General features: G+C 33.7%; 2 long non-coding RNA genes across 2 annotated transcripts; one reads left to right on the top strand and one right to left on the bottom strand.

Moving 5' to 3' along the window:
- The first annotated feature begins 320 nt into the window (after positions 1-320).
- Positions 321-608, top strand: LOC129791428 (uncharacterized). Its single transcript, XR_008750697.1, has 2 exons — positions 321-429; positions 514-608. It is a non-coding gene; the product is annotated as an uncharacterized LOC129791428 (long non-coding RNA).
- A 3,345-nt stretch (positions 609-3,953) lies between these two features.
- Positions 3,954-4,741, bottom strand: LOC129791427 (uncharacterized). Its single transcript, XR_008750696.1, has 2 exons — positions 4,212-4,741; positions 3,954-4,134 (listed from the first exon to the last, which is right to left on the bottom strand). It is a non-coding gene; the product is annotated as an uncharacterized LOC129791427 (long non-coding RNA).
- Positions 4,742-10,393: the final 5,652 nt, after the last annotated feature.

Here is a 10,393-nt window from a genome sequence, read left to right as displayed (position 1 = left end):
AGCATAGTTTGAATTTTCTATGTTGCAACGGACTCTTTGTTTTGAAACGCATTTGCAATTTTTAACCGCCATCATTTTTCTATCTTTGTTACTTCCTTCCGTCAGTATACTTCATGGCAATCACGAGTCCCAAACTCTTTTTTGGGAAATTAATTTTTATCAAGCCTCGTTAGGCCCATCGGGCTTAGATTTTATAGTAAAATTAAAAAGTGAATCAAAGGCGTATCGCGCCACAATTTATATTTGAAAATCTTAATTTGAAATTATATTCAATTGGTGTTGGGAAGAATCCGTGCATTTTTCTTCTCCATCTCATCTGGCCCCTTCAGAACACCCAGACATCCGGCATCTACGGGAGCTACGAGAAACCAAAATTGTTCCTTCTCACCAGAAAGGCTACTAATGTATTTCTCACCTGTATCTCCAAAGGTATGATTGATGCCCAACCGAATCCAGGAAGTTCCAACGCTGTATTTTCCTAATCTGTGTTTCTTCTTAACTGTCGTTACAAAGGTAAATGACTTCTCCTGCCCGGCTACACTGGGATATCTATTGTCTTCATTATTGCTAATCTCTGCCCTGTACAATCCAAAGGTATGTTCTATACAATCATTTTAAGGACATTTTTTTGATGAAAAGTTTTATTCTAAAAAATATAATAAAAACATATTTGAATATTCTAACATTAAAAAGAGACTTTTCTGCCATTTTCTCATGATGAAATGGAAAAATGTTTTTAACCAAAAATCGAATTATTTATAAATTAAAAATATTACCTACAATTTTCAGGGAAAGTCTGAAAATTTCAAGTATGACTTCATTAAAATTAATTCATGATATTTATGAAAGCTTTTGATGATAAAATGTATTGAATTTAAAAGAAATCATGAATATTTTTTTTAAATAATTGAACTTTCTTCATAAAAATTCATTCAATGAACTCGTAGTGAAAGTTTTGCAATTTTAAGTTCCCGGGAAATATCCTTAAAATTCAAATCCTCTAATTACTTGACTTTCATCATGTATATGGCGAATTCATTAGCGATAGTTACAAATATTCTATCCGCCAAGGATTAAAGGTTTAACTTTAAAAGCTTTCATTTATAAATAAAGAAAATTCATCTGCGAGAAATTTCCTCTTACAGTGAGAACTCTGTTAATGAATTAAAAATAAAGCAAGAACAAAGAGGAAAGTTTTTAGAAACAAAATACAAAGCAAAATGAATTGTAGCAGATATCAATACAAATTGAATCATGAATAAAAATAATGATTAATCTAATCACATTAATTCAATCATCTAAATTTCGTACTAATTGAACTAAATGTTAATTCTCATTTTGTTCCTGGATTCAGCATAATGTTCGCATGGCAAATAAACGGGAGATAAACAGATAGTATTTTATCATTCATGCGTATGATTAATTCTTCTGCATCGGAGCTTTTATCTGATATTGTTGCTATTATGTATTTTCAATCGTAAACCAAATGATTTACTTATCCAAAAACAGAGATTTTGCCGTTCATGGCGATTTTAGTGGAATTTCCCCGAGCCTTCATGGCGAATTACTGCTCTGCTGAACCGATTAAATGGACCTTAGAAAATTGCTCAATATCTCAGAATTGTAGTGTTATTTGTCCAGCGCGGTGGGTGGACAGGAAAAAAATCATCAAAATAGGAATTAGCTGGCATACCATGGGAGGAAATTGTGTGCAGAAAAGCCTGACAGTTCTTTCTATGTATGTATTGTATATAGCGAAGAGGTATATATATAAAATGAGACGTCATAGAAAGGGAGATTTGAGATATTTATCGTGGAGACTAGTAATAATCCAAAATATCACGCTGGGGGGCAGGGGTAGGGGAATGTGATATATTAAATGGTCGTATGGCATTTTTGGGATTCAACCTTATTTTTGCTAACAGAGAGCTATCTGTTATCTCGGGGGCTTGTGTGGTAACCTGCGCTCAAATCCCTGCACAAATATTTTCTTATTTTCCTCACATTGTGGAAGCCACATTTTCCATATTTATTTCTTTTTTTATTTTTTCCTGTCTGTCAGTGGATAAGTGCGAAATCATAAAATACTTCATTGTCCCAAACCCCAAAAATCAAAACTACGTTGTAAGCGATGTTTCATGGGATGGTAGGGGGTGGTGAAGCTTTCATGGTGCACCACCACTCCACCCTTCTTTCTTGGGAGAGGGTGCCTCTTTCTTGTTTTTTTTTTTCAACACATTCCCTTTCCAATGCGTCCTGCTATATAGAGACGCACTGAAAGTCCATGGAAGTGTGCTATATATAGGAGAGTAGGAAACGACGATGGGGTGGGTCCGAAATGGTTGTAAGTTCCGGAAAGTGCTTTTTTCCTTGTCACTTGTTTCTTTTCTTGTGTGCGTTGTTGTCGTCCCCTTGGGAAAATTTGGTCACCAATAACAACCAGCAGTTCACCAAAAAAAAAGAGACCATCTGTCACAATCTATTTATCACTTGCCCCTGCTGGTATGGAATTCGCACAACCCACCCACACCCCCTTCGCTATATATGCTTATAGCAAAAGCCACCCCCTCGAAGAAAGTGTCATAATATTTCAGCAGTCACCAGCAGAATGTCTTCGTGCCGTGCTCTGTACTTGTTTCTGTTTTTCACCAACTTTTGTGTCAAACAACACGTTTATAAATTAGTTGTTGACATTACCATCCGGGACGCATGTCTAAATACAAATAGCGAGAGTTACTGTTGCTGAATCCGAAAACTTTTTCCCCATTCAAGACGTGCCACAATATAAGAATTGTCTATACAAAATGCTCACTCAGAGAAATGATATCTTCATTTATATATATTTTTTTTAACTGAAAAGTATAAGAAATAACCCCTTCTAGTTTCCCTCAAAAACCACCCTCAACCCAAACCAATCTCCACTGCAAAGTACCACACCACCACCACCAGCAAACTATCAAACCAGACAGTGGCAGATCGTTTGGTGAAGAAAAATGGCCAACGGGTGAATTTATAGAGAATTATGGCCATGTGATATTTCTCTGGTGCGAAGAGTGCCTCCACCAAAACCCATCTGCAAAAGAAAAATCAAGCAATGCTCACAAATTATGCCATAAATTTGCACACTCAATAAAAATTCACCAAGCACGTGAAACTATTTCATATTCAAGTGGACATTTAAATTTTTTTTTCTCTTTACGCGATAAAATTATCCAGCACGTGAGATAAAACACTAAACATTTTTTTTATAACGTACCTAGGAAAATTCTAATACAATAAATTTAATTTGCACCTGCATCCATAATATATAAATATTTATGCATCTTGCGCTTTTTACTTTTACTGATTTTTTTTTGGAGGGTGAAGAACAGAGAAAAGCTCTCAAATGCTAAGCACAGGGTGGCACACGCTTCAAATCCTGAATTTTTAAAAAATTTAAATATTCATGAAAAATTCAGGATTTCACTATGTACCTTAGAGGCTATGCATATTCTAAAATGCACACAAAATCATCCTCTCTGACAGGCAATGTTCATTAGCATGTCGAAAGGAATAAAAATTCGTAGAATTTATGAATTATGTCGTCATAACCCGGCTGACACAACTTTAAGATTTTTTTAAGATTTTCACAATTCGCGTCAATAGAACTCGTCAGTAGTTCCCATATAAAGTTTTCCGACTATTTGTTAGAAAATGGCACTTTTTTTCGTGTGTGTGTATTAGTGAGTAGCGCTGAGTAGCTCATCCGTGTGAGTAGCAAATTTACCGACTCCTTCATTTACGCGACAGTAGAATAGTCGCAAAACTAAACCAAATTTAATTTTAAGACCACAATAATATATTTTTTCAATGGTCCTAATACATAATATTTTAAAATTTCTTTTAAAATTATATATAAATTTATATATATGTATGTATATATACATACATATTATGTATATAAATAAAACAAATTTGACTTTGTGAATATTTATTATACTTTTATTGAAAAATTTAAGTTTCATATTCGCCCTCTGAAGATGATTCATCTACCAGGTCATTCTGTCGTCATCTTACAGTTGCTGCTCCTTAGCGTAGGCGACTCTGAGATGCCTGAATTTGGGATGCCTGATTTTCGGGATATTCCATTGGCGTCTAGAATACAGAAAAATAAAATTTTTAATTCATTTTGATATTCAGGATTCTGTAATAATGGGTTTTAGAAAACTTACCAATTCTTTTCTCAGCAAATATTTTCCTTGTTTCTTTTTAAACTCCACAATACTCACAGCAACACCTTGATTAAAAATGATTCACAAAGCACTGGATGTCAAATAACATAGACTGCAGCGATCCTAGCTAGGAAAAAGAAAACTTAAATTTTTATTTACGCAATGTAATAAAATCGTCAATAAATCAGGACTGCTCGTAGGTGAAATTAATTTCGTAATTTTTTTAAGACTAATTTTTGAAAAATCTATATGATTTCATATGATACCGACGCTGTAGCCAATGAGTATTAAAACTATTCACATTCGCGTTATCGAAAGAGTCGGTTTTTACTTGGGTGCAAATGTATGTGTGAGCTCACTCTGAGCTTCGCCTATTTGCCACTAGGTTTGTTGACGCGAAGTGTGAAAATCTTATTGATATAGGTATTTCTCATGTGCAAAAGTAATTTCAAGATTATTTTCCGACTAATATCTTGAAACTTTTTCCTGACCCGTAAAAACCACTGACTCTGTGTCAGCCGGGAACTCTTATAATTTCATAGTTTGCAATGTTTAAATTGGATGTCTTTTGATTAATATTAGATTTGATTTAAGGCAAGGAAAAAAGAATTACAATTAAAGTTATTATCTTAATAATTAAAAAAAATCATTGATTTGAATATTAACGATTTTCCCTGTGATTTTTTTAGCTTTCGGTCCTAAATAAAATAAATTAATAAATTAATAAATTAAATAATAAATATTTTATACTAGAACTCTGATTTTTGTGCATAATTTTGCCTTTTCATAATTCAAGAACAATAATTTTTTGAATCAAGAAATAATTTTTCTAATGTCTTCTTAAGTTCCAGAACATTATTCCAACTAACTAAAAGTAAAAGGATTATTTTGAGGCTTCTCCTTATCCAATTTATCACTCCTGAGTATATTAACATTCTCTGAAAATTTTAAAGAATTCCTAAGGAAGCTACTTCAACGAGAAAATTTTCTTGGAGTATTGTTTAACAGAGCAGAAAATTCTTAAACAGAAAACTTCGTCTCTCAGGTAAAAGCCAATTTATCAAAATCGGATTTAATAGAGTTATGTAGTTTTCTCGGTAAGAACCCTATTGGTAGTTATTTAGCGATTCAATGTGAAGTACGTCCTTGTAGAGAGCTTTCTTCGCTTCATGCATTCCTGAATTTTCCATGATAAAACTCACAAAATGACATGAAGGGGAAAACCACAGAAAAACAGACAATGCCTCGATAAAATGGGGGGAGGAAGGAAAATGACGGAAATTCCGTCGAAATTCCAAATATCTCTTCCTTTACAAATTTCACAATTGATTCTTTGCATTCAAGAGACAATTCTGCGCTAAGTGCCCCCATTATCCGTCTCGCTATCCCAAAAAAGCTCGTCTGTGAAATCCTGCGAGGATGATATTCTTCCCGAAAATTCAAATTGATTTCCTCGTGTGTGCGTGATGTTTTGCAAAAAAAAAAAACGAAAGAATCGTGTGGGTGGGCTACGAGAGAGAGAGAGAGGGTGGGAGAAAAAGAATTTCCTGAGTGGTTGGATAATCCATGAAATTGAACTAAATTATTTGCTCTGCAGGAGGGTGGAACAATAAAGAATGTCACCCTCGCCCTTTTTTTTGCCCTATATTGCAAAATAAGACATCACACGGTTTTGCGTGGGTGATGTAGGTAGTAAAACAATAAAAACATAAGTGAAACATTTTTTAATGAAACTTTGTATTTATTTTCTCTACGTGGATCTCATCAACCGCAAATTGCCACAACAACGCACATCTCTAAGTGTATCCTCTTGCCACTCGTGTATCCGCCATGAGCACACACACGGTGTATTTTTTCTCTTCCTTATACATCCCTACACCATCAGCCATTGGGCGGGGGTGGCGATGTGAAAGAAGGGTCTTCACTGAGCTATGTGAGAGCACCCTGCCACGGTATCGACTCCCTCACCATTTGCCACAGCCATTCCAGTCACGCACGGCAGTAACGTTCAAAATGTTATAATGTGTGCGCTTTGCAAGGAGGAAGTTGCCATATCGAAAGGAATGGAGGTTGCTCCCATCATGGCACTTTCACCCCTTTTTTTTTCCCAGTCCTCCGTGTGTCGACAATCCTCTTCATTTCCCACCTAACTATTCTGCCGATCTCGTGAAACTTACAGCTGCACACAACATAATACACGAACAAGGTGAAGATATACACTTCATGACCGAAATTTACCATCATCCTGCTAATTAATTGATGCTATAATATAGTTCTATAAATAATGAAAACTGTTTGATTTAAAATCGATTTTAATTTGCTCTAAAAATGACAAACAGCGCTCTCATCTTCTGTTACCTGCTTATAATGGTGAATTCCGAAAGCTCGGCATTTTACAGATATTCAAGATCGAGCTTTATGGGAAATGAGGGCACTAGTCGTCAATTTTATAGCAAAGTGAAAGAGATATGCCACAATGATTGGAATTTTTGTTAAGTCTTCAATGTGCTATATAAATGCGATAAAGAATATGAGGAAAGTGCACACAGTGCAATAAAAATGCACAAAGTGCTATAAAAATCAAAAGTTGTGAAGAAAGCACAACAAATACATAATTACCTATAAAAAGCTTCTAAAAGTTCTATAAAAACACTAAATATACAATAAGTAGTGTGAAATAAGCAAAAAAACACAATGCATCAATGCCATAATTTTTTTAGAATGGTATAAGAATGGCAAAAATGCAATAAAAAAATGTGAAATTATTAAAAGCGAATGTATAATTGTCATAAAAAGTGTCTCGAGTGCTATAAAAGTACTAAAAGTTCTAAAAAAAGGACCTGTCTGGATTAAAAAAAATAGGGGAGGGCGGGGCTAATAAAGTCACTTAAGGGTTTAGAAAAGGCTTAAAATAGCATATTTCCTAGCTAGATAGAAGAAAATGATCTGAGAAAGAGTTATAGGGCACTAAATCTCCTAAAGAAATGGGCTATACATTTCGCTTTATCCATTTGGGAAATATGATATTTTGAGCTTTTTTTAAATCCTTAAGTGACTTTTTTAACCCCGCTCTTCCCTATATATTTGTCTCAAGCTTGTTTAAATTAGCTTTGAAGGAAAATTACGAATCTGTCCTTAGTCCTTTGCAATCCACTGTACATAGCGCGATAGATGGAAGCGTTTACATGTTTTTCTTCTCCTATTCTCTAATGTTGGCGTCCTTCCACCCATGTATATGTATATTTTGCAGCATGAAAGACGGAAAAAGAGGAGAGAAAAATTTATATGGAAATATATGTAAACGGGAAGGACTGGGTGTAAAGGCAGAAAAGAGAACAAGTGGGACGATAGGCGCGCAAGTGAAAAGCTTTCATGCTGTTACCCTTGGCCTCCGGTTGCGAAAAGCTGTGAAAAAGAAATCAACCATGTGGAATTTACGTTCTCAGAGTGACACTAAATGTTTTATTAACATATAAAAATTGAACATTTCGCACGCAAATTGACAGTGACAAAGAGAAATTGTATTACAAGTCTCATTTGCGACTTGTTACATTTTTTATCAAAATATCAAGCACACCCTCCCAAAGTCAATGGGGGAAACCACGGATAAAATAACAAAATAATAAAAGAAAAGAAAAAAAAATGAGAATTGAGATGAAAGCTGAGGAGCAAATGATGAGAGAGTGTTTCCAAGTTAAAAATTTCTCAGAAGCTAAGAATGTACATATTACCTACTTATCTGCATAAGTATTTGTTAAAATAAGAAAATGTTTCTTTTTGCCTTCCCTTTTCAAGGACTTGCTTTCATTGATTTTCAGTTTTACGTGAGGAGCGTGTATACAGATCCTTTTTATCACCGCTGAATTTATTTATCAAGAGGGACAATTTAATCTTTCATGAATGGGTGGTGTGCTGTGTACCACCCCACACAAGACTCCTTCGCCCCTCTTGACTGATACACCACCTGACACCTCTTTCAGTGACCTATTAGGATAAATTTTACTCCTTAGGATGGCCCCCAAAGGAGAGAGTTGATCCCAAAGTTTGTCTCTCCTTGTATTGAACTTATTTGACTTTTTGCAGTTTAAAGGCTAATACAACCGAGAGAGAGAGAAAAGCTCCAAGAATAACAAGTGAAGTTTAAGTTAAAAGTTCTGATCTCCAATCCGCTGACAGGTAGTGTACCACCATGAATAAAATACGACTTAAGGGTAACGGGTGACAGTGTAAAAGTTCTATGGCTTTTAATTATTTTGAAAATTGTTTCGCAAATAGAAGAAAATGTGTCATACAAAATAAATAAACCTCCTTTTCACTGTGCTAAAGCATTAAGATGGGGGGTTGTTTTGTGATATTCTCAAGACATTTCCCATTGAAATGCTAATTAATTTGTTTGGTGGAAAATGTTCTTTTTTTTTTAAATTGCAAATTAATGAATTTGGATACTTTTTCCATGAAAATTTTGAACGTTTGTGGTAGGGGAAGACGGGGTAATTTGGCCACTTTGGCAAAGTCATTAATGGGAATATCTCAAGTATGGTAAATGCTAGAAAATCCATTTCCCCACAGTTTATACTCCCCATAGAGATAATCAATCGTACCAAGTTTGAGGAAAATCCGATCATTGGATTTTCTTTTGTTTAAGAAAAATCATTTTTTCACATTTTCAAGTGCTTTTGGCATTTTGGAAATTCGTCATTTTCGAAAAATTTTTAACACTTAAAAATTAACTTTTAAGCCATTAAGGGTCATTGATCCATCATAAACACGATAGTGACATCCATTTTCCGATATCTCAAACAGATTTTCCTGTGGAAATGGTTTTATCTGGAAAATTGGAGTGGGGTAATTTGGCCACTTGAGTTTTTCCGGCACATTTTCCGACGCACATTTAAGATATACATTGTGGTTGTGCCTTTTAATGTTTTCTTAAAGATTGTAAGCAAAGTACGACAAAAGATTTAAGCTAGAAAAAGAAATTTAGGATAATTTGAAAAATGGCCTTTTTGAGTTTATGCTCGTTTATGGTTCAGAAAATGTTAAAGTTTGAGGCTCTGTTAAATATTTTTATCTGGCAAATTACTGGAAATGAATCTTAGATAAATATCCTATCTTCCAAAAAAATAATCGAAAAAATAAAATTTTTTTATTGTCCAAAAATTTTCATGTTTAATAATTTGTGCGCCAAAGTGTCCAAATTACCCGTGCTCGGGGTAATTTGGACACTAAGCTAAGGGTCCAGGAAAATGGAAAATTCACTCATTTCTCATCGAGATAGAGAAAAGTGTTATATGGGGAAGTTGTAGGCCGGAAAATTTCCTACAAAATAGGGCTATTTGGTTTTCTTCATACTACCAAACTTGCTTGATATATCCCAAAAACCGCCAAAGTGGCCAAATTACCCCGTCCTCCCCTACAGAGACGATCTTGGGGATGACTTTTGAAATCTTTGTCAATTAAATTTGATTCTCAGAAAGATTCTTTTCATTTGAAATTTCTTTGAAATAAAACAGTCATAGCAATTTAATTATTTCAGTGAAAATTTATTTAATTTTTTGCTGCGAAAATATTATTTATATGAAAGTATTCACAGGAATTTCCAGTGATAATAATGAATTTATTAACAAATTATTAAATTGTTTAAATTAATAAATTAGTGTCATTTAATTATTAATTAATATTATTAGGTATTCTTTGTTCATTTTTATTAGGTGTTTTTTTCACGTATGTAATTAAAATTCATTTTGTTCCATTAAATTTATGCAATTTTAAGCTAAATGCTTTTCTTAAAAATTCCCAGAATTTCACTGTAGGTATGAATCATCAAGTCAAAATACCATTCAACTCAATTTCATAGAATTGCAAATTAATTCCATCAAAACAATTTAAAATTTAAAATAAAAGCCATTGGGTTTTTTTCGTATTATTTTCTGTGGCTTTTAGCTGTGGTTTTTTTTTTAAAGAACGCAGCTTCTGTGAAGCTTCAAAAATTCAAAGTAATTAATTATATAGAGCTGAAACATAGTATTAGCATGAAAATGTTAGATGATTCCATGAAAAATCACAGACGAAAAAAACATATAAAACTTTTAACGAGAATTTTTTATATTAAAATTAGTTTAATCAGTGTTTTGTAACAATTAAATATTTTAATCTTCAGGATAGAAATTAAAAATATTTTT

Source organism: Lutzomyia longipalpis, chromosome 2, assembly GCF_024334085.1.
Source record: "Lutzomyia longipalpis isolate SR_M1_2022 chromosome 2, ASM2433408v1".
In the NCBI taxonomy this organism is placed as follows: domain Eukaryota; kingdom Metazoa; phylum Arthropoda; class Insecta; order Diptera; family Psychodidae; genus Lutzomyia; species Lutzomyia longipalpis.
This window is presented reverse-complemented; position numbering and strand designations above follow the sequence as displayed.